The sequence below is a fragment of the Monodelphis domestica genome, chromosome 8 (assembly GCF_027887165.1).
Source record: "Monodelphis domestica isolate mMonDom1 chromosome 8, mMonDom1.pri, whole genome shotgun sequence".
In the NCBI taxonomy this organism is placed as follows: Eukaryota; Metazoa; Chordata; class Mammalia; order Didelphimorphia; family Didelphidae; genus Monodelphis; species Monodelphis domestica.
This window is the reverse complement of record NC_077234.1, coordinates 217,023,980-217,047,437: the sequence shown is the minus strand read 5'-3', so window position 1 is coordinate 217,047,437 and position 23,458 is coordinate 217,023,980. Positions and strand designations below refer to the sequence as shown.

The window sequence follows — 23,458 nt, the reverse complement described above, 5'->3', positions numbered from 1 at the left end:
TTATAGTAAAATGACCCATATGATTTTTGATTCATTGGATTACATTGGCAACACAACAATGTTTATTCTGCAAATTCCTTTTCAAATTGACAGTATACTCTGGCAAGTTCTGGCTCAAGTTTATGTTATCTTTATGGCAGTTTTACAGACTCCAACCTATTTAAACAAGATATATAGATTTGTGATCCCCATAAAGGCAGAACAGATACTGGTGGTAGATAACAGCCTGGAAAACATCATTAAGAACTTATTTGAGGAACTGATCAAATAAAAAGAGCTAAACCAGGTTAAAGACAAGAACAATGGACAGGCAGATAGTGTAACTAAGGAAAAAGAGAGAAAGACAAAGAAATCTAAGGTCAATATTAAGGAAAATGAAGGTGACAAGGACATGAACCAGAAAAGATTTGTCCATTAAAGGAGGTCACCAAGATTTCAAGTACAACTGGTGTGCTACAATCTAAGATGCAAAGGCAGTTTACATCTTAGGAACTTGAATCCCTAAAAAGACATTTCTCAAAATTCATAGAACAGCCTTTCAAGACACAGAAGGAACTGAAACGTGCTTTTAGGATCTTTGACCCAGACTTTGAGGATGTAGAGTTTCTCTTCTCCGAACTGTTTAGTCCCTATGAGCAAAGGTAATTCCTTGAAAAGACCAGGACTGATAAAAACTTAACTAGTTGGCCCACTGAGGAGCAAAGGAAAGATCTAGATTTTGCAAACCCCACTAGCATGTCCTACTTAAGGAAATGTAGGGAAGATTTGCTCCAGGCCATAAAACAATGGGCTAGATTTGATAAAGTCATGCAGAACAAAGGGGAACATGCAGCCACATACATTGATCGTCTCTCAGAACTGGCAGAATCAATAATGGGTCTAGAGGCTAATAGTGAAGAGTCTTTGAGTCACGTACAGAGACAGCTTTTGAGGGGTTGCACACCTCACTTAAAATTTTTTTTAAACACTATTTCCCTAAATATGACACTGTTAGTCTGATAGAACTATGTGAAATCGCTAGTTCCCTCCATGACAACCAGACAGAACAGCATAAGCACATGCAAGGCCTAAAAGATAAATTAGAGGTAACAGAGAAAAATCTAAAAGAAAAGGAGATATAGGAAATCAAGAAACTCAACACTGTTAGGACATACACCTACAGTATGTAAACCAAAACCAGTGCAGAGAGAAACTAGGCAATGCTTTTTCTACCACAAGAGAGGACACCTCATAAAAGATTGTTATTTGAAGAAGCATGAAATTAACAATAAGACCACAGAAAATAGATACAGGAAACAGAATTCTACTTGCTGTTCTCATTGTAAGCAAGTGTAATTCACTAAGCAAGCAAATGATTTAGAAGATATGCAAAACGCTATTAATTCCGGAGCCAAACTGTGAATTTCAAAACTACTCCACCCTATTCAGACCATTCTTTAGAAGATCAGATTTAGCTATTTCCTGATCAATAACAATAGAGATACTTGTAATAACAAAATCAGGTCTTAGAAACTACATTCTCCACCCTACTCAGTGTAACAAGATTAGGAAGGACTGCAGCAAACTCAAGATTTAATTATTTGAGAATATGGCCTTCAACAGACATGTGCAAAAAAAAAAAGGACAGACCTCTGGGCAGTCCTAGGTCAAGCTAGAGCCACAAGCTAGAGCACATGTGAGACACAGGAAGTGAGGTAGAGAACAGCCTCTGGAGTTCTCTGGACTTCCTGTGAGGAGGGCTAGAGTTCAGTTGGAGACTGGTGCTTGGGGTTGGAGGAGCCCCGCAGACTATTTTCCTTCAGATTGGTCATGTGAGTGATAAGGACTGATCCCTTTCCCTGACTTGGCTATCCAAGGCCTTAACGCCCGCTTTGGCTCAGCCTGAGCCAGAGTGGTTCTGAGTTAAACTTCTTTCCTTCTCTCCCTTTTCCTTTTCTCTCTCTCTCTCTCTCTCTCTCTCTCTCTCTCTCTCTCTCTCTCTCTCTCTCTCTCTCTCTCTCTCTCTCTCCCTCTCCCTCTAATACTTTCTTCCTCCTGTTGTAATTAAAACACCATTAAAATTTGGCAGCTGACTTGAGTGTTTCATTTTGGAATTACATAAGTGAATTCCTTGGCGACCTTAAATTAATATATATCAGTCTTTTAAATTGATTACAATATCACAAAACCTAAGTATTCAGACATGGTTAGTAAAGAATTATGAAGCCAGGCCTATAAGGTATATAGTTTATTACATGGAGATAGAAGAAATAGTGGAATTACTATCTATTACAAAAGATAATGCAATTACTCAAAGAAATTAAGAAGATATGAGCCACTAGGAATGCATACATTCTCTATAATTTCTATTTTATATTCTCTATAAATTCTTAATGGGAGTGATTAATCTGGGTACATATTGAGAGTAAGTTTAAGAAGGCATAAGAGAAGGGAAACAAGATAAGTTGGAGGAAGACACATTATGACAGTCATACAAAGGGTAAGATATAGAAAATATAAGCTACTACTTTGCCAGTATTTTTGGTCTAATAGAAAAAAAGTTACCTTAATCAGATTCTTTCAAAGACAGTATCATCTATACAGATTTTTAAGATCATTTTCCAACAAGGGATCACATATAACAGAAGTGATGACACTAAATTAGACTGTTGAATTAAATTAGATTTCTGAATCTTCTCAATAACAACATGAAGGGAAAGATGAAAAACATAAACCTAGGCATACCAAAGTGTCTGGTTATGCAATGGATTTCAGCCTTTTAATTATCTCATTACACATTAATGAAAGCTCTTAAATTACTACCTGTTAAAAAAGAGTTCAGAGGAATCCCCAAATCATTTCTGTGTACATATGTCCTTACTAAATATGATGGAGGATTAAAAAAATAGACTCTCTTAAGATATAGTACATTCTCAATTATGATGATAATAAAGATGATGATGCACTAATGATGATAACTTAAATTTGCATAGTCCTTGAAGGATAAAAAGTGCCAAGTGTCATGTTATAAATGGTATTCATACTTTGGTTATGAATTGAAATAGATGGTCACAACTTGTGCATTTTCCATGTCTGGAATTCTACATGACACAAACTATAAATATTAATACTATTTCTGGAACAATAATAACAAGAATTAAAAGGTATTACTTAGGGTAATTTAAACAATTTATATTTAGGATGAAACAATTCTAGATTTGGAGTTTTAAGGGAAATTAAAGGCCCTAATTTAACAGATGAAGACACTGAGGCACAAAGTGTTTTCAAGGGTCAGATTTGAATCCAAAATTTCCTTACTCAGAGTCTACCACTCTATCCTATGTTGTATACTTCTATAACCTCATTAAAGCTGAGAAAAATTCTTTTTGAAAATTAATTGCAGAACTGATACAAAAGTAAAAAACATATAAACTGTTGGTTTCATTTAGAAGTTACTGAGCAATGCTTGCCTACTCCCTTGTAATTATACCGAGTGGGAAGGGTTACATTCTTTGATTAAGGCAAAAATAAATGTGCATGTTTAAGTATGTCAGCACAGATTTAGATTCTGACTTCTGACCTAATAAAGGCATTTTGGTCCAATGTTGCTATTAACCTTGAAGGGAATATTTATCCTAAACATGCCGTTACCTGCATTATAAACAACAATTTCCTACATTTCCTGGTACTGCTCTCCAAGGGATAGATTATACAGCACTCTGTAATCACAGTCTAAAATAAATACTTGGTAAAAAAGTATCATTTTTCCAGATAATTCCTAACCATAAGCTTAGCAAAAGAGGAACCAAGTCTAAAATATAGTTTGTATTTCAAGTTAATGCATGAGATCCAGAAGATTTTCAAAGTATCTGAACACAAAGTAAATTACAATGCTATTCACTGAAATTTTATTAAAATACAGATAACATTGTGCTTTCCTTTACCACCCCAGGGCTCGCTGTTGCAAAATTAAATGTTTACTATGATGTTTCTGCATTCCCAACACAATCACTAACTCCATTCCTATGTGGTTTTTTTCCCTCCAAACATATCCCAGGAGAAAAAAGATAGTTCCAAAGCCAAGTCTAGTTAACTACAGTTTCTGAGAATAGAAAACTATTGTTAAAACATTGAGATTTTTTTCATCTTAATTAGGCAACAGATGCTCCAAGACCCTTCTGTTCTATTGTAATGGAATCAATGATTGAATAAGGTGATCAAGACAGTGCTTCCCTGACTAACCAGATAGAAAATTTAATTTGTTAGAGAAAAAGAAAATATTTTTGTCTATGTGTATGAATTCTTGCAAGTGCATGCATTCATGCATGCACATGTGTGTGTTTGTGTGTGTTTTCATTGTTACCTGAGTGAAAAACATGGATTTGAGAACAAAGGCCAAGATTAAGAAGGCAGGGATGGAGCAGAGATCTATTGATACTACCATTATGTAATAGCACAAAGGAGCACTATATCCTGAGGTTATTTATCTCATGATTTGAGATTTCTATCAGATCTCTCAAAGGTCATATTGGAACTCCTACAGCCAAGCTATACAATCACAGGTAAAATATTTTAGCAAGAGAAACTTCTGGTAAGGTAGCAGAGTGAAAATTCAGACCAAAACTAATTCTCTCTTACCACCTTCATAATAACGTGTATTTTTTAAATCCAAATGAAGGCAAAAGATAAGCAATTAAAAGAGTCTGAAAAAGAATGCCTACAATTTACCTCAGGATAAAAAGGGGGGAAATCAGTAAAAGGCACAATTTTAAGTTCTTCATTTTGCTTAGCCATCTTCCCCATTAATGTTTCTTGGCTCTCTGCTTACTATCTATGTTACAAGTCTCATACTGAGGGAAATGGGAGAAACAGGTTGAGGGCTCTGCTATAGACTCATTGATCACTATCCTCACTAAAAAGTCTATATAGAGCAGTCAGTCAAAAGCATTAATTAAGTATCCACTCTGTGCCCCTGACAGTAATAGGGAAATTTGAAAGGTGTGGATATTTGAGGAGAAAGATAATGAGGTCAGATTTCAATGTATTGTTTAAGAGTATAATGGCACTTTCAAAGGTAATTGGAAATGTTAGTCTGGAGGTTAACACCAGGAATTGTGTTAGGGAATGAGAATACAAATATAAACAAAAATATAGCCCCAATTTTTAAGGAGATTACATTTTAATGGAGCCCATTATAAAAAGGATCTCAAAAGCAGAAGTGGGAGGATGGTACAAAAGACTGGAGGGTCAGTAGAGAGGTAAACATGACTAGCTTGGGCATTTCCTTAAATAGAGAGCACAGAGAAAAACTCCGCAATTGGAAGAGGGAGGGTCACAGGAAGGTCCCTTTAAGATAAAGATATTGTTAAGATGGAAGAAGAAAAATCTGGAGAGTGGGGAAATTGAGAAGGAACCAAAGTTGCCAGATACTTGGGGGAATAAATATAAGGTAGCACCTCTTCTTCCCCTTCCTCAAGCAGTGCTGTTAACAATAGAGTTAAATCTGGAACTGAAAAGGTAAGTAAAATTCCGCTCAGCCACTTCTTCTTTAGATGATGTTCTTTGAAATTCCCCTACTAACACACTGAATCTGATCAAGTCTCTAGTAAAAATCAAGATGTCTATTTTTGGGGGTAAAAGGGTTGAAGTGTTATGATGTAAAAATGGAGACTTGAACTCTGGACTCCAAACCCCAGGAGTCCTTGCTAGCTCCCAGAATGCCCTCTAATCTCACTGAGATTTCCACCTGGACGAGGTCAAGAATTTCTATTTAACCTAGCTGTAAAGGCTATTGGCCCTTTTTCCTATTTCTGCTTTGGAGCAGACCATTCTCTTTCATGATGTAGGTGAGGTTGTCTAGGCCTCTCTGGGCCTAGACATGTGCTTTTCTTATTCTGTATTTTCTTTAATCCTTAGTTAGTTAGTTAGTCTCTCGGTAACCGAGGATGACGATTGTCTTTGTGCGTTTTCATCTATGATAGATGAGTGTGCACAAAGACACTTGTGTGTGAAGGAGATTTAAGTGGAAAAGTTGATGCACAGAGACAGTCCCACTCTCTCGGTGTTGGAAGCCTGGGTCCAGTGGCACGAAAAGTTGTTACACCTGGAGACTTCCTCAGCTGCACTGAATGGCCAGTTGTCTTTTGTGCTCTAACACGCCCTAAGCACTCCATAGTGCCTTGCTGCATCGCCATCTCAGCCGTTGAACCTTCTTATTGGTTTCCTCCATCTGGGGCCGAAGCAGTCTTCACATGCTGGGTGAGCAAAGTCTTAGTTCACCAGGGGTCTACGACCCGATGGCTACCCTCACAAGGTTTAGCCGGCCTGTCGAAGCTGTTGCCTGGGGTGTGGCCGCTGCCACATGCTAGCAGCTACTAGGAGCCACAAGTGAGAGCTGGGTGTCAGGTGGGGGTCAGAAGCTGGAGAGATGCCCTAGAAGGGCACGAGAAGCCCTCCATACCAGAGATACCCTCTCTGAACACCCCATACACCCCTTTCTTTAATCCTTAACCTTTAATAAACCTCATAAAATATAATACTCCTTGCAGAGGGAAACTGATTTCTACCTGCCTCAGTTTCCCCCAAATTTCAACTCTTTACAATGAGGACAGAGGAAAAGAGGAAATCCCTAGCTATTTCTCTATACAGATGATCTTAGGAGTTTGAATCAGTCAGTCTACTTTAGGATAAACTCTGGGTTTCCCCTAAGGGAAAAGTCTTTATCCTAAAGGTATCATCAATGAAAGATAAGATTTTCTGTTGCTTAGACAAAAGTATTCAGAGATGTGTATAATCTTCACAGCAAAGGGTTAGTTCCCTCTCCCTTCATACCATGGAGAAAAGAACCTTTAGCTTCTCAACTGCTGCCCTTTTAGCTTGGTTGGAAAGTTCCATACCATCTCTTGATGGCAGCTGGGTTCCATCTCATCTTCTCCTGAGACAGTATTTCAAATTTAGTCTTTCCATTCCTTCTGGCCTTTCCCTCTTATACAAGAGTTAGGAACAGAAAATATTAAACAACTTGTCCAGGTTTGTGCATTCTGTGTGCATCAAAGATAGAATATTAATTTTGGTTTTCTTCTAAGACTAAACCTCCATTCATTATTCTCAGGAAGGAATTAAAAAAACAAAAGCAATAACTAGGAAGTCTTTGCAATGACCTAGCCAGAAGATAATGAATGCCTGCTTCGGAATAGTGGTAGTATCAGAGGAGAAAAAGTGGTATTTGTGAGGGATGCTATAAAGGTAGACATGATAAGATTTAGCAACTGATTAACCAATCACTTAGTGATGGGCTGAGGATGACATCAAAACTGCAATCCTGGGAGACTAGGAGTTTTGTGGTAACCCTTACAGTAATAGGAAATTAAAAAGAGAAGAGGATTTGGGCCAAAGTGCAGCAAGTTCTGTTTTGGAGAAATTGAGTTTAAGATGTTTATGGGATACTCAAGGTTGATACAATAGACAACTGGGACAACTGGAGATTTGAACCAGAAAATTAAGACAGGTTAGAGTTGAGCAAATAGATCTGAGAATAATTTATCTAAAGATCATAGTTAAATCAATGCAAGCTGGTAAAATCCCTAATGAGATAGTTTAAGAGGAAGAAGAGAAGAGGTCCTAGAAGAGACCCTTGGATACATCCACAATCATTTGTCATGGACCGGATGAAGATTCACCAAAGAAGGTAGAGAAGGAATAATTGGACAGATCAAAGAAACACCAGAAGAAAGTATAATGAAAATCTAAAGAGAAGAGAGTATTAAGAAAAGAGTGACCAACATTTGCATAGAGGTCAAAAAGGAAGATAACAGAGAAAAGACTATTAAATTTGCCAGTTAATTCACTTAATTAATTGGTAACTTTAGAGATTAGTTTCAACTGAATGATGAGGTCAGAAGAGAAACAACAGAGAGTTAAGAAGAAAGTGAATGGAAAGAAAGTGGAAACACTAATTGTAGATGTCCTTTCTCAAGGAGTTTAGTGATGAAAAGGAGAGATATAGCATGATAGCTAGCATGAATGAATAAATTAAGTGAAGTTTTTGTGAAGATAAGGAAAACATGGGTATGTGTGAAGGTGACTGGGAAGGAGTCAGTAGACAGGAAGGCTGAAGATAAGGAAGTGCATCCCTTCTGGAGAAGATAGGATTGGATATAAAGGGTTTACCCTGGCAAGAGGGGCCACATTCTGAAAAGGAAAGTTTGAGTTCAAATATTATCTGTCACTTACTGCCTATGTGGCCTTTGAAAACTTATTTGATCTCATTGTACCTTAGTTTCCACATCCATAAAATGAGGGGACACTGGATTACATCAGTTCATCAACCAATCAATAAACATTTTAACTATCAACTATGTGCTAGACATTGTGCCAAGCACTAAGGCTACAAAAAGAGGCAAAAAACAGTTCTTTCCCCTCAAGGACCTTACAATATTTTGGGGGAGACAATGTGCAAACAGATATATACAAATAAGCTAAATATAGGTAAATAGGAAATAAGAGACAGAAAGGCATTAGAATTAACACAATTTGTTGTAAATGTTTTGTAGATGTACCCTTGTAGGTCATCTAATTCAAACCTCTACAGATGTGGAAACTGAGATCCAGAAAAGACAAGATTTCCTTAGGAATTCACTTGAGTTTCCATGTTGTAGAAAATACTGATTTTGATGGTTATTTACTTTGGAGAGTTATTCTCATTCAGCTTGAATTTCTTTATATTTTGTGACAACATGCATCTCTAAAGTGGGTGCCATTCTTTCAAAACTTTTCCTAGCTTAGCACTAGCCAAAGCAGAGACTGGAAAGCCATCAAAGGTTAAAAAGGTTTTGCTTTTGTCTTATTAAATTCAGGAAAAGGGTGTTCACTTCTCCTGATGTTAGAGTTGTAGGGAGAGGAAGTGTATGTCCTTTGTTTGCTCTGTGCGGGTAAACAATTTCTAAATTGCTCTAAGCTCTTTATGGGAAGCATAAAACCTCTAGGGAAATGCTCAAGGATTAGACGAGTGAAATCATAGCAACATAGCTTTAAAGTGATAACCTGGTTAATACTTGTAATATGCTATTATTGCATAATAAGAAACACTTGGAATTTGTGTGGCACATTCCCTACCTAATGCATCTTACAGTTTGTGTGTAAAATGTAATTCAGAAGAATGAAACTAATTTTCATGTGTGGCTTTTGGAACGAAAGAACACAGAATCATAGTAGGAACTTGTAGCAACACATTTTAACTCATAGCAAATGCACTTTCAAGATCTCTTTTTAGCCAAGGAAGTAAATAAAGATGCATGTTATTTCTTGTCTTGTTTAAAAGGCAGTGATTGACTACAGCAATAAAAATAATGATGAATTCCAAATGCTAGGTGGATAATAGTATCTCCCATTTATATGATGCTTTAAGGTTGGGAACATGAGTTTTTCCCAAGACCTCAGTGAAGTAGATAATATAATCAATATTCACTTCATGAGATGAGGCAACAGTAGTCAGACATTAAGATGATTTGACTACGTTGAGCAACTAAGGTTGCTCAGCTAGTCACTAAGTCTCAGGACTTAAACTCTAGTACCCTGACTCTAGTTCAACACTCTTCTCTGCCCACAGGTCCTTCTCACAAGGGAAGACCTTGAACAAATCTGTAGTAAACAATGTAACTGTTAGAAAAAGCTTATAGAGGAAGTTTAATTCAGAAGAAACATGAATTTCTGAGTTGCACAAAAGATTTAAAGACAAATCAGAACTTGCTCATGATGACACATGAAACTGATAAAAAAAAACAAACAAAAAAACAACTTTGTCAGTCAGGTAAAAGTTTGCCAAAATAATGGCCAAATAGTTAAGTTTGGATTAAGAAAAGATTCAATCTAAAAAAAAATAAGTAAGGAAAGATTATGGGAAGATTATGCCATATAATGCGAGCACTGAACATAAGGAAAATTGAGTTTTATACTATTGTGTCCAACTCTTTTTGATTCCATTTGGGGTTTTCTTAGAGTGTTGAGTTTTACTGGAGTGGCTTGCCATTTCCTTCTCCAGTTCATTGCACAGATGAGGAAACTGAGGAAAAAAGGGTTCAGTAACTGACCAGGGCCATACAGCTAGTAAGTAAGTGTCTGAGGCTACATTTGAACTCAGGAAAACGAATCTTCCCGAGTCTAGGCCTGACAGTCTAATAGCACCAGCTCACTGCCCTGATATATAATAAAGTTTATAAATTATACTGCTTTGGTCTTTAGGATGGTTTGTATGTGATTTCCAGGTTCCTTTTTTGTTACTTCAGGCTATTGCTATTTTATGTTGGCTACTTAGAAATTTACTATACAGGCTAGAGGGTGGTGAACAACTACTCTAGGTCCATAGAATATGTCACAAGAGGAAATAAGGATGATCCTTCATGACCTATTCTCAAGTTTTGTTGGCTCTTTATGAACAATGTATCTCATTGTCAATAATCATAAACTATCCATTTAATAATACAGACATCCTTTCTGCACAGTGGGATATAGTTTGTTTTAGTGTGGTAACTTGAAATCTTTGAGAGTACTAGATTATGCTTAACATTATTGCATTTATCTTCAGTTTCAGTTTCATTCAATCATTAATGTTATTGCCCTTGTCTAAGAAAACAGAAGCAAAATAAGTTGACTTCTGAATTATCCCTGCCATCATTATCATCTCATTTATTCTAATAACCGGTCCTAATGCTACTTTCGTCCTATTCTTACCTTCAGTGTCATTAAAAATGAAAATCCTTCACCCACCCATATTTGGCATTCTCAACTTATTATGGCCTTTATTGATCCTGATGCACTTTTTTGAAGACTATATTACACATTTATCCTTATTCTTCTTTGTCCCCATTATTAATGTCTTTTTTAATCAATTTTTTATTTTTTACATAGATAAATAATTTTCTCCTTTTCCCAAGAAGTTAGGTAACATGATATGGATTGTACATATCACATAATACATATTTCCCTGTTCATCATGTTGTGAAATAAAACACATATTGCTTGTATCAATTAAAAATTAGAGGAAATATAATGAGGAATGGCATGTTTCAATCTCTTCTTGGATTCCTTCTGCTCCCTTTATGGCTTTGGATATCCTTTTCATTGTGAGTCCATTGCCATTATCCAAGATCTTTTTCTTGCTGATAAGTTAAGTTATTCACAGTTAATCATCACATATTATTGTTGTTATTGTGCACAACCTTCTCTTGGTTGTGGTCACTTCACTTTGCATCACTTCATATAAGTCTTTCCAGGGTTTGGTTTTTTTTTTTTTTGTGATCATCTTGTTTGTCATTTCTTATGGCATCTAGAACCAATTTCAAACACGAATCTCCCACTACCAAGTTTTAGTGATACATCATCAAGAATTCTCTTTTAATAGAAAAAAAACAAACAAACTACAGACCAATCTCTTTAATGAATATAGTTGCAGAAATCTTAAATAAAATACTAGCAAAAAGACTACAGCAAGTTATCACAAGGATTATTCACTATGACCAGGTGGGATTTACACCAGGAATGCCAAGTTGGCTTGGGAAACCATCCACATAATTGACCATATAAGTAATCAAGCCAACAGAAATCACATGATTATCTAAATATATTCAGAAAAAGCCTTTAACAAATTACAACACCCATTTGTATTGAAAACACTAGAAAGAATAGGAATAGAAGGGTCATTCCTCAAAATAACAAACAGTATATATTAAAAACCATCAGCAAGTATCATCTGCAATGGGGAGAAACTAGAAGCCTTTTCAATAAGATCAGCAGCGAAGCAAGGATGTCCATTATCATCTATATTATTTAATATTGTATTAGAAACATGAGCAGTAGCAATTAGAGAAGAAAAAAATTGAAGGGATTAAAGTAGGCAATGAGGAAACTAAACTATCACTCTTTGAAGACTATCAGATGAATCTTAGAAAATCAACTAATAGGCTAGTGGAAATAATCAACAACTTTAGCAAAGTTGCAAGGTACAAAATAAACCCACATAAATCATCAGCATTTCTACATATTTCCATCAGAACTCAGTAGTAAGAGTTAGAAAGAGAAACTCCATTTAAAATCACCCTAAACAATATAAAATATTTAGAAATCTATGTGCCAGGAAAAACACAGGAATTATATGCACACAACTACAAAACACTTTTCACACAATTAAAACTAGATCTAAATAAATGGAAAAAAACATTAATTGCTCATGGGAAAGATGAACTAATATCATAAAAATGACAATATTTCCTAAATTAATTTACTTATTCAGTGCCATACCTACAAAACTATCAAGAAAGTTTTCTATATAATATTAGAAAAAATTACAATAAAGTTCATCTGAAAGAACAAAAGATCAAGAATATTAAGGGAAATAATGAAAAACAAATGTGAAGAATGGGGACCTAGCAGTACCAGATCTTAAACTGTACTAAAAAGCAGTGGTCATCAAAACAGTATGGCACTGGCTAAGAGACAGAAGGGTAGATCAATGGAATAGACTAGGGGTAAATGACCTCAGTAAGCTAATGTTTGATAAACCCAAAGATCCCAGTTTTGGGGATCCCACTATTTAACTATTTAACAAAAACTGCTGGGAAAATTAGAAAACAGTAAGGGAGAGTGAGATCAACATCTCATACCCTACACCAAGATCAATTCAGAATGGGTGAATGACTTGAATATAAAGAAGGAAAATATAATTAATTAGGTGAACATAGAACATTATATCTGTCAGATCTATGGGAAAGAAAAGATTTTTAAGACCAAGCAAGAGATAGAGAATATTACAAAATGCAAAATGAATGATTTTGACTACATCAAAATATAGTTTTTGTACAAACAAAACCAAAGTAACCAAAATTAAAAGGAAAGCAATGAAATGGGGGGGGGGGGAATCTTTATAACAAAACTCTGACAAAGTTTTTATTTCCCACATATAAGAAACTAAGTAAAATTTACAAAAAATCAAGTCATTCCCAATTGACAAATTTTTAAGGGATTTGAATAGGCAGTTTTGACATGATGAAATCAAAACTATCAGTAAGCAAATGAAAAAGTGTTCTAAATCCCTCTTGATTAGAGAAATGCAACTTTGGTTGGCAGCATGCTAAGCGTTCCAACATCTTGGAGTCTTTGGTGCTGAGTTTTGCCCTGCAGCTGATTTCAGGTTCGGGCATCTTAGCTGAGCCCCTTTGGAGGTTAGGCTGATTCCTTCCTTCCTCCTTCATATTCCAAACCTTTACTCCCTTATCTCCTGATCTCCCTGCCTGATACTAATCAGGCGGGGGGGAGAGGGAGAGAGAAAACCTACTCCATCTTCTTCCTTCTTCTTAATCTTCTCCACTATCAATTAAGAAGATGGCCTTCAACAGACATGTGCAGAAATAGCGGACAGACCCCTGGGCTGTCCTAAGTCAAGCTAAGCTAACATTGGTACAGATGAGACACGGGAAAGAAATGTAAAATTGTCTATATAGGTCATGTTACTTCCACTCTTGGTCTCTTTCCCTGGAGAGGCGGCTCTGGTGGGCAGCATGCTAAGTATTCTGAGATCTTGGAGTGGTGGCAGCTATTTGTCTGGGTTGTGTCAGTGAGTTTGCCCTTGAGATAATTCAGGTCCAGGCATCTTGACTAAGCCCTCTTGGAGTTCAGGTTGATTCCTTCCTCCTTCACACTCCAAGCCCATACTTTCTAGATCCCCTAATATTCCCACCTAACATAAGTCAGGCAGGAGAAAAATCCTACACCCTTTCCTTCTCCCTATTTCTTAATTTATTTCCACTATATTAATTAAATCACCATAAAATTTCAGACTGACTTGGGTATTTTTTTTTTATTATTTGGGATATCCATGGCGACCAATAATTAATATAATTTAGGTCACAATGCTAAAATTATCCTTTACAGTATTTTATATTGTCTAAGGTGATTTTGAATGGAATTTCTCTTTCTAATTCCAGCTGCTGAGATGTGTTGGAGATATATAGAAATGTTGATGACTTATGTGGGTTTATTTTGTATCTTGCAACTTTGCTAAAGTTGTTGACTATTTCCACTAGCTTTTTAGTTGATTCTCTAGGATTCTTTAAGTAGACCACCATGTCATCCACAAAGAGTAATAGCTTGGTCTCCTCGTGCCAATTTTAATACCCTCAATTTCTTTTTCTCCTCTAATTGCTACTGCTAGTATTTCTATTATAATGTTGAATAATAAAGGTGATAATGGGCATTCTTGTTTCACTCCTGATCTTATTGGGAATGCATCTTGGCTGATGGTTTTAGATATATAATGTTTATTATTTTTAGGAAAGATCTTTCTATTCCTATAATTTCTAGTGTTTTCAATGAGGAATGAGTGTTGTATTTTGTCAAAAGCTTTTTCTGCATCTATTGAGATAATCATGTGGTTTTTGTTGGTTTGCTTGTTGATATGTTCTATTATGTGGATGGTTTTCCTGATATTGAACCATCCTTGCATTCCTGGTATAAATCCCAACTGATCATAGTGAATAATCCTCATGATGACTTGCTGAGGTCTTTTCGTTAGATGCAAAAATCTTAAATAGGATACTATGTCCATTAAGGAGATTGGTCTCTAGTTTTCTTTCTCCATTTTTGATCTGCCTGGTGTTGGGACCAGTACCATATTTGTGTCATAAAAGGAATTTGGTAGAACTTCCTCTTTGCTTATTATGTCAAATAGATTGTTCAGTATTGGGATTAACTGTTCTTTGAATGTTTGATAGAATTCACTTGTGAATCCATCAGGCTGTGGGGAATTTTTCTTAGGGAGTTCTTTGATGGTCTGTTCGATTTCTTTTTCTGATATGGGATTATTTAAGAATTCTATTTCTTCTTCTGTTAATCTAGGCAATTTACATCTTTGTAGATATGCATTGATATCACCTAGATTGGCATATTTATTGCCATATAATTGGAAAAATGGTTTTAAATGATTGCCTTAATTTCTTCTTCATTGGAGGTGAGTTCTCCCTTTCCTTCCCTGATACTGTTAATTTGATTTTCTTTTTTCCTCCTTTTTATTAGATTGACCAGTACTTTGTCTATTTTGTTTGTTTTTTAAAAATACTAGTTTCTAATCTTATTTATTAGTTAAATAGTTCTATCACTTTTAATTTTATTAATTTCTCCCTTAATTTTTAGGATCTCTAATTTGGTTTTCTTCTGAGGGTTTTTGATTTGTTTGCTTTCAAGTTTTTTAATTTGCATGTCCAATTCATTGACCTTTGCCCTCTCTAATTTGTTACTATTTTAACTCAAGGATATAAATTTTCCTTTGAGTATTGCTGTGGCTGCATCCCATAGAGTTTGAAAGGATGTCTCATCATTGTCATTTTATTCAATGAAATTATTAATTGTTTCTATGGTTTGTTTTCTAACTAACCAATTCTGGAGAATCATATTATTTAATTTCCAATTAATTTTCGATTTGGCTCTTCATGTACCCTTACTGATCATTATTTTTATTGCCTTATGATCTAAAAAGGTTGCATTTATTATTTCTGCTTTTCTGCATTTGTTTGCCATGTTTTTATGACCTAGTATATGGTCAATCTTTGTAAATGATCATGTGCTGCTGAAAAGAAGGTGTATTCTTTTTTTTGTCCCAATTTATTTTTCTCCATATATCTATTAACTCTAATTTTTCTAAGATTTCATTCACCTCTTTTACCTCTTTCTTATTTATTTTTTTATTTGATTTATCTAAATTTGATAGTGGTAGGTTCAGGTCTCCCACTAGTATAGTTTTACTATCTATTTCCTCCTTCAATTCTATTAGTTTCTCCATTAAAAATTTGAGTGCTAAACCATTTGGTGCATACATGTTGATTAGTGATATTTCCTCATTATCTATACTCCCTTTTATCAGGATGTATCGAACTTCCCTATCCCTTTTAATCAGGTCTATTTTTGCTTTGGCTTTGTGTGATATCATGATTGCAACTCCTGCCTTCTTTCTGTCAGTTGAGTATCTACTCACCTCAGGTGTGTTTCTTATAGACGACATATGGTAGGATTCTGGATTCTAATCCACTCTCCTACTCATTTACGTTTTATGGGTGAGTTCATCCCATTAATGTTCCAAGTTTTGATTGTCACTTTTGAATTCCCTAGCATTTTGATATCCTCTCCTAGTTCTGACCTTTCTTCTTTTGTCATATCTTTTTAAACCAGTGGTTTACTTTTAGTCTATCCCCCTATTCCCCTCCCTTAATATTCTTCCCTTTCTGGCCCCTCCCTCTTTGTTCCATTTTTGTTTTTTTAGGGTCTGTTAAGTTCCCTCCCCCCTCTCCTTCCCTCCCTTTTTTGTACTTCCTCACCCCTACCCACCTTAGATTTCCCTTCTTCCTTACCCTGTAGGATAAGATAGACTTCAAGATCCCAATGGATCTAGATGCTCTTCCCTCTCAGAATTGATTTCACTGAGAGTAATGTTCTAGTATTACCTATTAGCACTCTCTTCCTCTCCCTCTTATAAGAGTATTTTCCCCTCACCTTTTCATGTGTATCTTTGTGTGACAAAGATTATTCTATTTATTTTATTTCTTCAAGTATCTCTTGGTACCATCATCTATTCCCCCCACACACTTTTTCTTATTTTTTGCATATCATTTTATAGCCCTTAATGCCCCAATCTTTTCCTATGAATATTTCTTCTAATTACTATAATAATCAATACAATTTTTGAGAGTTACAAATAACATTTCCCCATATTTTAATATATATAATTTGATCTAATTCTACCCCTTAAATAAGAGAGTTTGAATTTAAAAAAAAACATTTTTCTCCTTTTCCCTTTCTTTCATATTTACCTTTTCATGTTTCTCTTGATCTTGTGTTTAGATATCAAACTTTCCACTTAGTCCTGGTTTTTTCTTTACAAATACTTGGAAATCTTCTATTTTGTTGAATGCCCATACTTTCCCCTGTAGGTATATAGTCAGTTTTGATGGATAGGTGATTCTTACCATTCTGAATATCATGTTACAGGCCTTGCAGTCCTTTAGTGTGGAAACTTCCAGGTCTTGTGTGATCCTGATTGGTGCTCCTTGGTATCTGAATTGTCTCTTTTTGGCTTCTTGCAGAATTTTCTCTTTTGCTTGAAAACTCTGGAATTTGGCAATTACATTTCTGGGAGTTGTTTTTTGAGTATTTAGTGTAGAGGGTGTTCTATGAACTCTTTCAATGTCTATTCCCCCCCCCCCCTTGTTCAAGAACATCAGGACAGTTTTCTTGGATTATTTCTTGTAGTATGATGTCAAGATTTCTGTTTATTTTTGGTTTTTCAAATAGACCAATGATTCTCAAATTTGCTCTCCTTTCTCTGTTTTCCTTATCTGTCATCTTGTCAGTGAGATATTTTGTTTTCTTCTATTTTGTCAGTCTTTTGTCTTTGCTCTTTTAATTCTTGCTGTTTTGAAAGATAATTGGTTTCCAGTTGCCCAATTCTGGTTTTTAAGGCCTGGTTTTCTGTTATAGTATTTTGGTTTTGTGCTTTAACCGTTTGGTATTCAGCTATGATTTCTTCATTTTTAAAAACCATTTCCCACTTCTCTTTTCAGAAAGCTTCCATCTTTTTGATAAGCTCCAATTGAGATTCTTCCAGGGCTTGTGGACAATTTCCATTTTTTTTTTTACGTTTTGCCTTCATTTCAGTTTTGTTCAGTATTTCCTCTGTAGCCTGGGTTTTTCCTACGTAAAAATTTTCAAGGGTCACTGTCTTTTTTTTTTTTTTGGAAGAATTTTGAGCTCCTGTGTGCAATTATCCAACATTATGGATATTTTACCATATGGATTTTACCTTCCCTTTTTAGTCAGAAATCTGTGTGAGCTGGGCAAGTTCTCTGTGTATGGAGTTAAGGAGCAAGGATTTTGCCTCAGGCAAACTCTCAAATCTTCACAGTCTTTTGCAGCTCTTCTCTGCTTTACCTTCCCAGGGGCACCCAAGATCTGAACTCCACTGCTTGCCCAGTTTTCCGGTCTAGCTGCTTTCAAGAGTAGGTCCCTGATGGTCCTACTCAGCTCCCAGGGACCTAGAAGTGCTCCTTGCTTGCTCTAGAGGCACCCCTTGCTCACTCACTGTTTCTGATGCATGCTGGCTCTGAGCACCTAAGGTCTGCACTCCCTTGTGCACCTGGGTTTCCTGTCTAGCTGCTTTCAAGGGTAGGCCCCCGGCAGTTCTAATCAGTCTCAAGGACCTAGAGGTGCTCCTTGCTCACTCTAGAGGTTCCCCTCGCTCACTTGCTGTTTCTTCTGTGTGCTGGCTCTGGCTCCACATGTGAGATGGGGAAGGGTGGATTGTCTCACATTTTGGTGGGAGTTTTTTCACCCTGTTATTGTGTGGAAATGTAATCCCACATACCTTCAATGCTGTTCCCTACTGTACAGTTCCTCCATTCTTCTGAAAATGATTTTTAAGGACTTTTGAGGTAGTCTATATCGGTGTGTGCTGGGGAGAGGAAGTGTCCTGCATTTAGACTGTCACCATGCTTACCTGGAAGTCCTGTAATGGACTTTTCTAACAGCAGCAATGCAATAACCCAGGATAAATCCAGAGGAATTTATGAGAAAGAATGCTATCCACACTCAGAGAACGAACTGTGAGAGTAGAAATGCAAAAGAAAAACATGTGATCAATCACATTGTTTGATGGGGATATGATCTGGGTTTTGGCTATAAAAGATCACTCTATAGCAGATATGAATAATATGGGAAAATGTTTTTAATAATGATGTATAACCCAGTGAAATTATTTGTTAGCTTTGGGAGAGGGGATGAAAAAATCATGGTATTAGGGTGGAGGTGGGGGTGGGAATCATGAAATATATAACCATGGAAAATATTCTATATAAATAAATAATAATAATAAAATAATTATTTTTATTTCAAATCTCCATTTATTTTATTTTGAAGTGATATGTTACATAGTTAATATTAAATATAAATAAAGTCAATTAAGTTTGATTTTTCAATTCTTTATAATCAAATAAATCAATATTGGTGTGTTGAGTGTCATAATTTTTCAATATTCCTAAGACTTTATAATGCTTCTTTTTAAAAAAATCAGTTCTTTTTTTTCTTTGTGATCATAAATATGTACTCTAGTCATAGATTTTTGCTTTGTACAATATTATAAGTATTCTTCCTTTTCTAATACAGTTCAAAATTTTCTTTGTGGCTTATAGTTCTAGACTTGTATATAACACTGAGGGGTTAAGTGACTTTTCCAGGGTTACACAGCTGTTATATATGAGGCCAGGCTGAGAACCAAGATCTTCTGGCTCTGAAAAGAGTAAAATATTAAGATAAATACCATTGGTGCCAAACAATCATTGCTAACACATAAAACCACAAATTAAAATTATCTATATATTTTAATTTATTTCATTAAACATTTCCCTATTCCATTTTCATATACTTGAGGCTGAAAGAAATTTTACAAGTTGTTTGTAGCTTGCTATGAGTCTAACACCTCTAAACTATACCAGATTGTCTCTTAAATATGTCCCTATTATAAATCATGTTGCAAGATTGGAGATCACAGGTGTTATATATTGCATGTGTATGTGTTTTCAGATGATCTTAATGTATCCGTCACTTATGTTGATTTTTTTCTCTCTAAAACCAAAACAAAACATTATTTGTTATATGAAATGGTTCTTGAGGAGGGGAAAAATACATGGTATATAGTGATAAAAGAAACAGCAAATATCACCAAAATTTATCTTTAAAAAATCATGCTACAACAAAAATTTTAATAACATAGTTGTTAAGTCTTTCTGAGTTTCAGGGTATGCTTCCCAAAATAGATGAAAAAATATTTTTTAAAATTTGGAACTGTCATATTAGTCTAAAAAAATACTTTATAATTCTACTAGTAAAGAATAACTTAATTGTTTTTCTTTCTCTATAACCTCACCAGTGTCGAGTTTTCTTCATTTTTACATTTTATTTTTTGTTATTTTTTGTTGTTTTTATTGCCAATTTGACAGGTTTAAAGGGAGTACCTCAAAATTGCTTTCATTTGAAAATCTTGGGTTTTTTCCCCTGGGAGATTGTGTATTTTTTCAAGTGATTAAAAAAAATGTATTTCTCTTGTAAATTTTTTGTTTATATCTGATCATTTATCCATTGGGGACTAGGAGTTTCCTTTATACATTTAAAAACTTTTTTTAATTTTTTTTTTATATTTTATCAATATAAGTGACAAATTTTAAATACTTTCCTCAGTCAATAATTTAAAATTTTTTTCTTTTGATTATAATGTTTTTGTTAAACAGATTTTATGCCACCAAATCAAGGACATCTTTCTTAAATCTAATAATATATTCAATAGAGCAAATCATCTGCCCATTACAATTGTAATATTCAGTTGCTTCATTTTTTCTATATAGGTCTTTATTTTGTTTTGTCAAGTTTAAACCTACCTTTTTATTGATATTCACTATCATAGAAAATGTAAGTTAATCTATTTTTAGCATGATCTGATGGAAAGATCACTCACTACATTTGGAGTCAAGAGAACTAGGGAAAAAAATTCTAGCTTGAATGATTACTAGCTGTGATCATTTAACCTCCCTAACCTCAATTTTTTCATCAATAAAATGAAGAGATAAGATAGCATCTCAGACTGCTTCCAAGCTTTGAGCCATAATTCTACCCTATTAATAGCCAATTTTCTCAAATAGAATAACAAAGTTGTGAAACTTTCCCTAAATGTTTATTTTCAATCAAATTACCACACACTAATTTCTATAAATGAGAGCTTGCCTCCTGTAAAGGATAAAAAAATCAGCCTTAACATTAGGAAGATCTGATATGAAGTCTTGTCTCTGATACATGGCTCTCTAGTACCTGCACAATAAAATACAAAATCCTCTGTTTGGCTTTTATAATCTGCTCTCCACAAACTTTCTGGAATTTTTAAACTTTACTACCCCTCCATATACTCTGAAAACCAGTGTCACTGGCCTTTTTGCTCTTTCCTCAACATTCCATTCCATCTACCAACTTTGAGTATTTTCACTGGCTGTTCCTCATGCCTGAAATATTCTCCCACATAAACTTATTCTCCTGTCTCTGCTTCCTAGCTTCTCTTCACATCTTAGGTAAAGTCAGGCCTTCTGCAAGAGGCTTTCACTAAGCCTCCTTAATCTTATTATTTTCTATTTGAGTCTTCTTTCCATTTTATTCTTAATGCACTGTGATTGGACATAGTTCCATGTTATTTTCTTCATTACCCTGTGCACTCCTTGATAGCAAAATCTACTTTTTCTTTTTCTTTGTATTTCAGGCATTTAACTCAGTGCCTAAAAATAAGACATGTTTAATAAATAAATGCTCATTCATTGTATTTCAAATTAGTTCTCTTAAGTGTCAAAGCAAATTGTCTAGGAATCTAGGCTACAAAACAAGTAACAATGTGCTTTATGAGATGAACTTCCTTACTGGAAGGTCCCCATACTATGAAATCACAAGTGTGTTACAACATTTAAAAATTGTATATATATATATATATATATATATAGAGAGAGAGAGAGAGAGAGAGAGAGAGATCTCTATATATATGCATGTATGTATGTATATATTTAATTAGATATCTGTTATCTCTGTTGTGTTTCTTGATCTAGTAAAGCTTTTTTTAACCAATGGGATCATTCTGATGATAATTAACTCAGAAGTGATTAAAAAGTAAAAATGATAAAATTATGTATTCAGAGAAGGAAGGGAATTTAAAGATCATTTAGTTTCTTACTACATTGCACAGATGAGGAAACTGAGGTCCTCAGAGGTTAAATAGCTTGGTTGAGGTTATAGAAGTTGTAAATAAAAGAACTATAAAACAAATCTAGATTATCTAATTCCCAATGCATTCCTTTCATTGCACAGCACTTCTACAACCACTTTCTTTGACCTAATTTTTTAATCTAATTTTTTATGCTCATTATTATTTTTGATAATTTATTTTTCATATATACATATATATATAATCATTATAATTCTATCCAGTTCTGTAAAGATAGCCCTTTATATAGTAACAACATTATAGTGAAAAAACAAAATAGTGAAAGATTTTTTAAAATCGTCCAACAGAACAACTAGATATAATGCCAGACCAGAAGTATCAACCATACTATGACCTTATGAACCCCATACCATTCTCTCATGAAACCTCAATCAGATTAAAATGTAATTGGGAAATACTTAATGAAACAAATAAAATATACAATATTTCATTTTGATATTAGATCTTTAGGAAATCCTCAGGGATCGATCTGAACAGATTCATGCCCATCATTTCTATTTGAGTTTGATACCATTGCTCCAGAGGACTAATGAGAAAAAATGTTACCCGTCACCTCATAGAGAAGTGATGGATTCATATTGTAAAATGAGACATACATTTGTATATAACCACTCTGTGAGTTTGTTTTGCTTGGCAATGCTTATTTGTTATAGGGACTATGGTTTTCTTTTCTTTTTCTATTTTTATTTTTCAATAATGAAGGAGAGAGATGGTGGATGGGAAAAGCAGAACTGAAAGAAGATCATTATTTTTTTTTTCAATTCACAAAAGAGAACAGAAGGAAATTCAGAAAGAAATACAGAAAAGGACAGTTGTGTAATTATTTGTGAATTTTTATATACATTTTAAGCAACCTGTTCATAATAGAGATTTGCATTTTGGTCCTTCTTTGTATATGGAAATTTTCATTTTGGGGGTGGTTTTTAAATTCAAACTTTTTAAAAAATTGCATAAAATATCCTTTAGCACTGAATTTCTACCCAATTTTCTATTCTATACTTTCTAATCTGTAAGAAAAGTTTTGAAGAACCACCACTGGGATGAAGTATAACAGTTACTCAACTGCTCTAGGCCACATAACAACTTGTTAGAGAAACAAAGTTTCTTCCAATGCAAATAATATTTCAATTTCAAAAGCAAACACTGAAATATTATATGGTAGTAGCTGTACTTCAATAGTCATTAATATTATTTTTTCCTAATGACAGTATCCACCCGTGAAATTTTAAAATAAAAACATTAATGGAATATTTGAATAATATTTCTCTTTTCAAAGCATATATGGGAATATAGGAAAAGAATACATTGGAAAAGGCAATAAGTAGCCACACCCTACATTAGTGCATAGAAAGCAGAATTAGTTTTCAACATGATTTGGAAATGAGGTAGTAGTATGCTACCTGAGAAATCTAAGAGCCCACTGGCAATTCCATGTCAGTTTTGAAGCCATTCAAATTGGCTGTTGGAACTTGCCTGAAAAAGCCTGTAGCAAAGCAAGCATGAGTCAGGAACCATGGCATCTGGACTGCACTGGTATCCTCACCACTTTTTTTTTTTAACTATCTTTGGTGTTATATGTTTCTCCTCTCTCTTTTCAGAGCTCACACCTCAGTTTTGAATTTCTCTTTGCAGAAA

The 23,458-nt window shown here is 34.8% G+C and overlaps 1 pseudogene; it reads left to right on the top strand.

Moving 5' to 3' along the window:
• The first annotated feature begins 807 nt into the window (after nucleotides 1-807).
• Nucleotides 808-23,458, top strand: part of LOC130455974 (developmentally-regulated GTP-binding protein 1-like) — a 169,297-nt pseudogene continuing 146,646 nt past the window's right edge.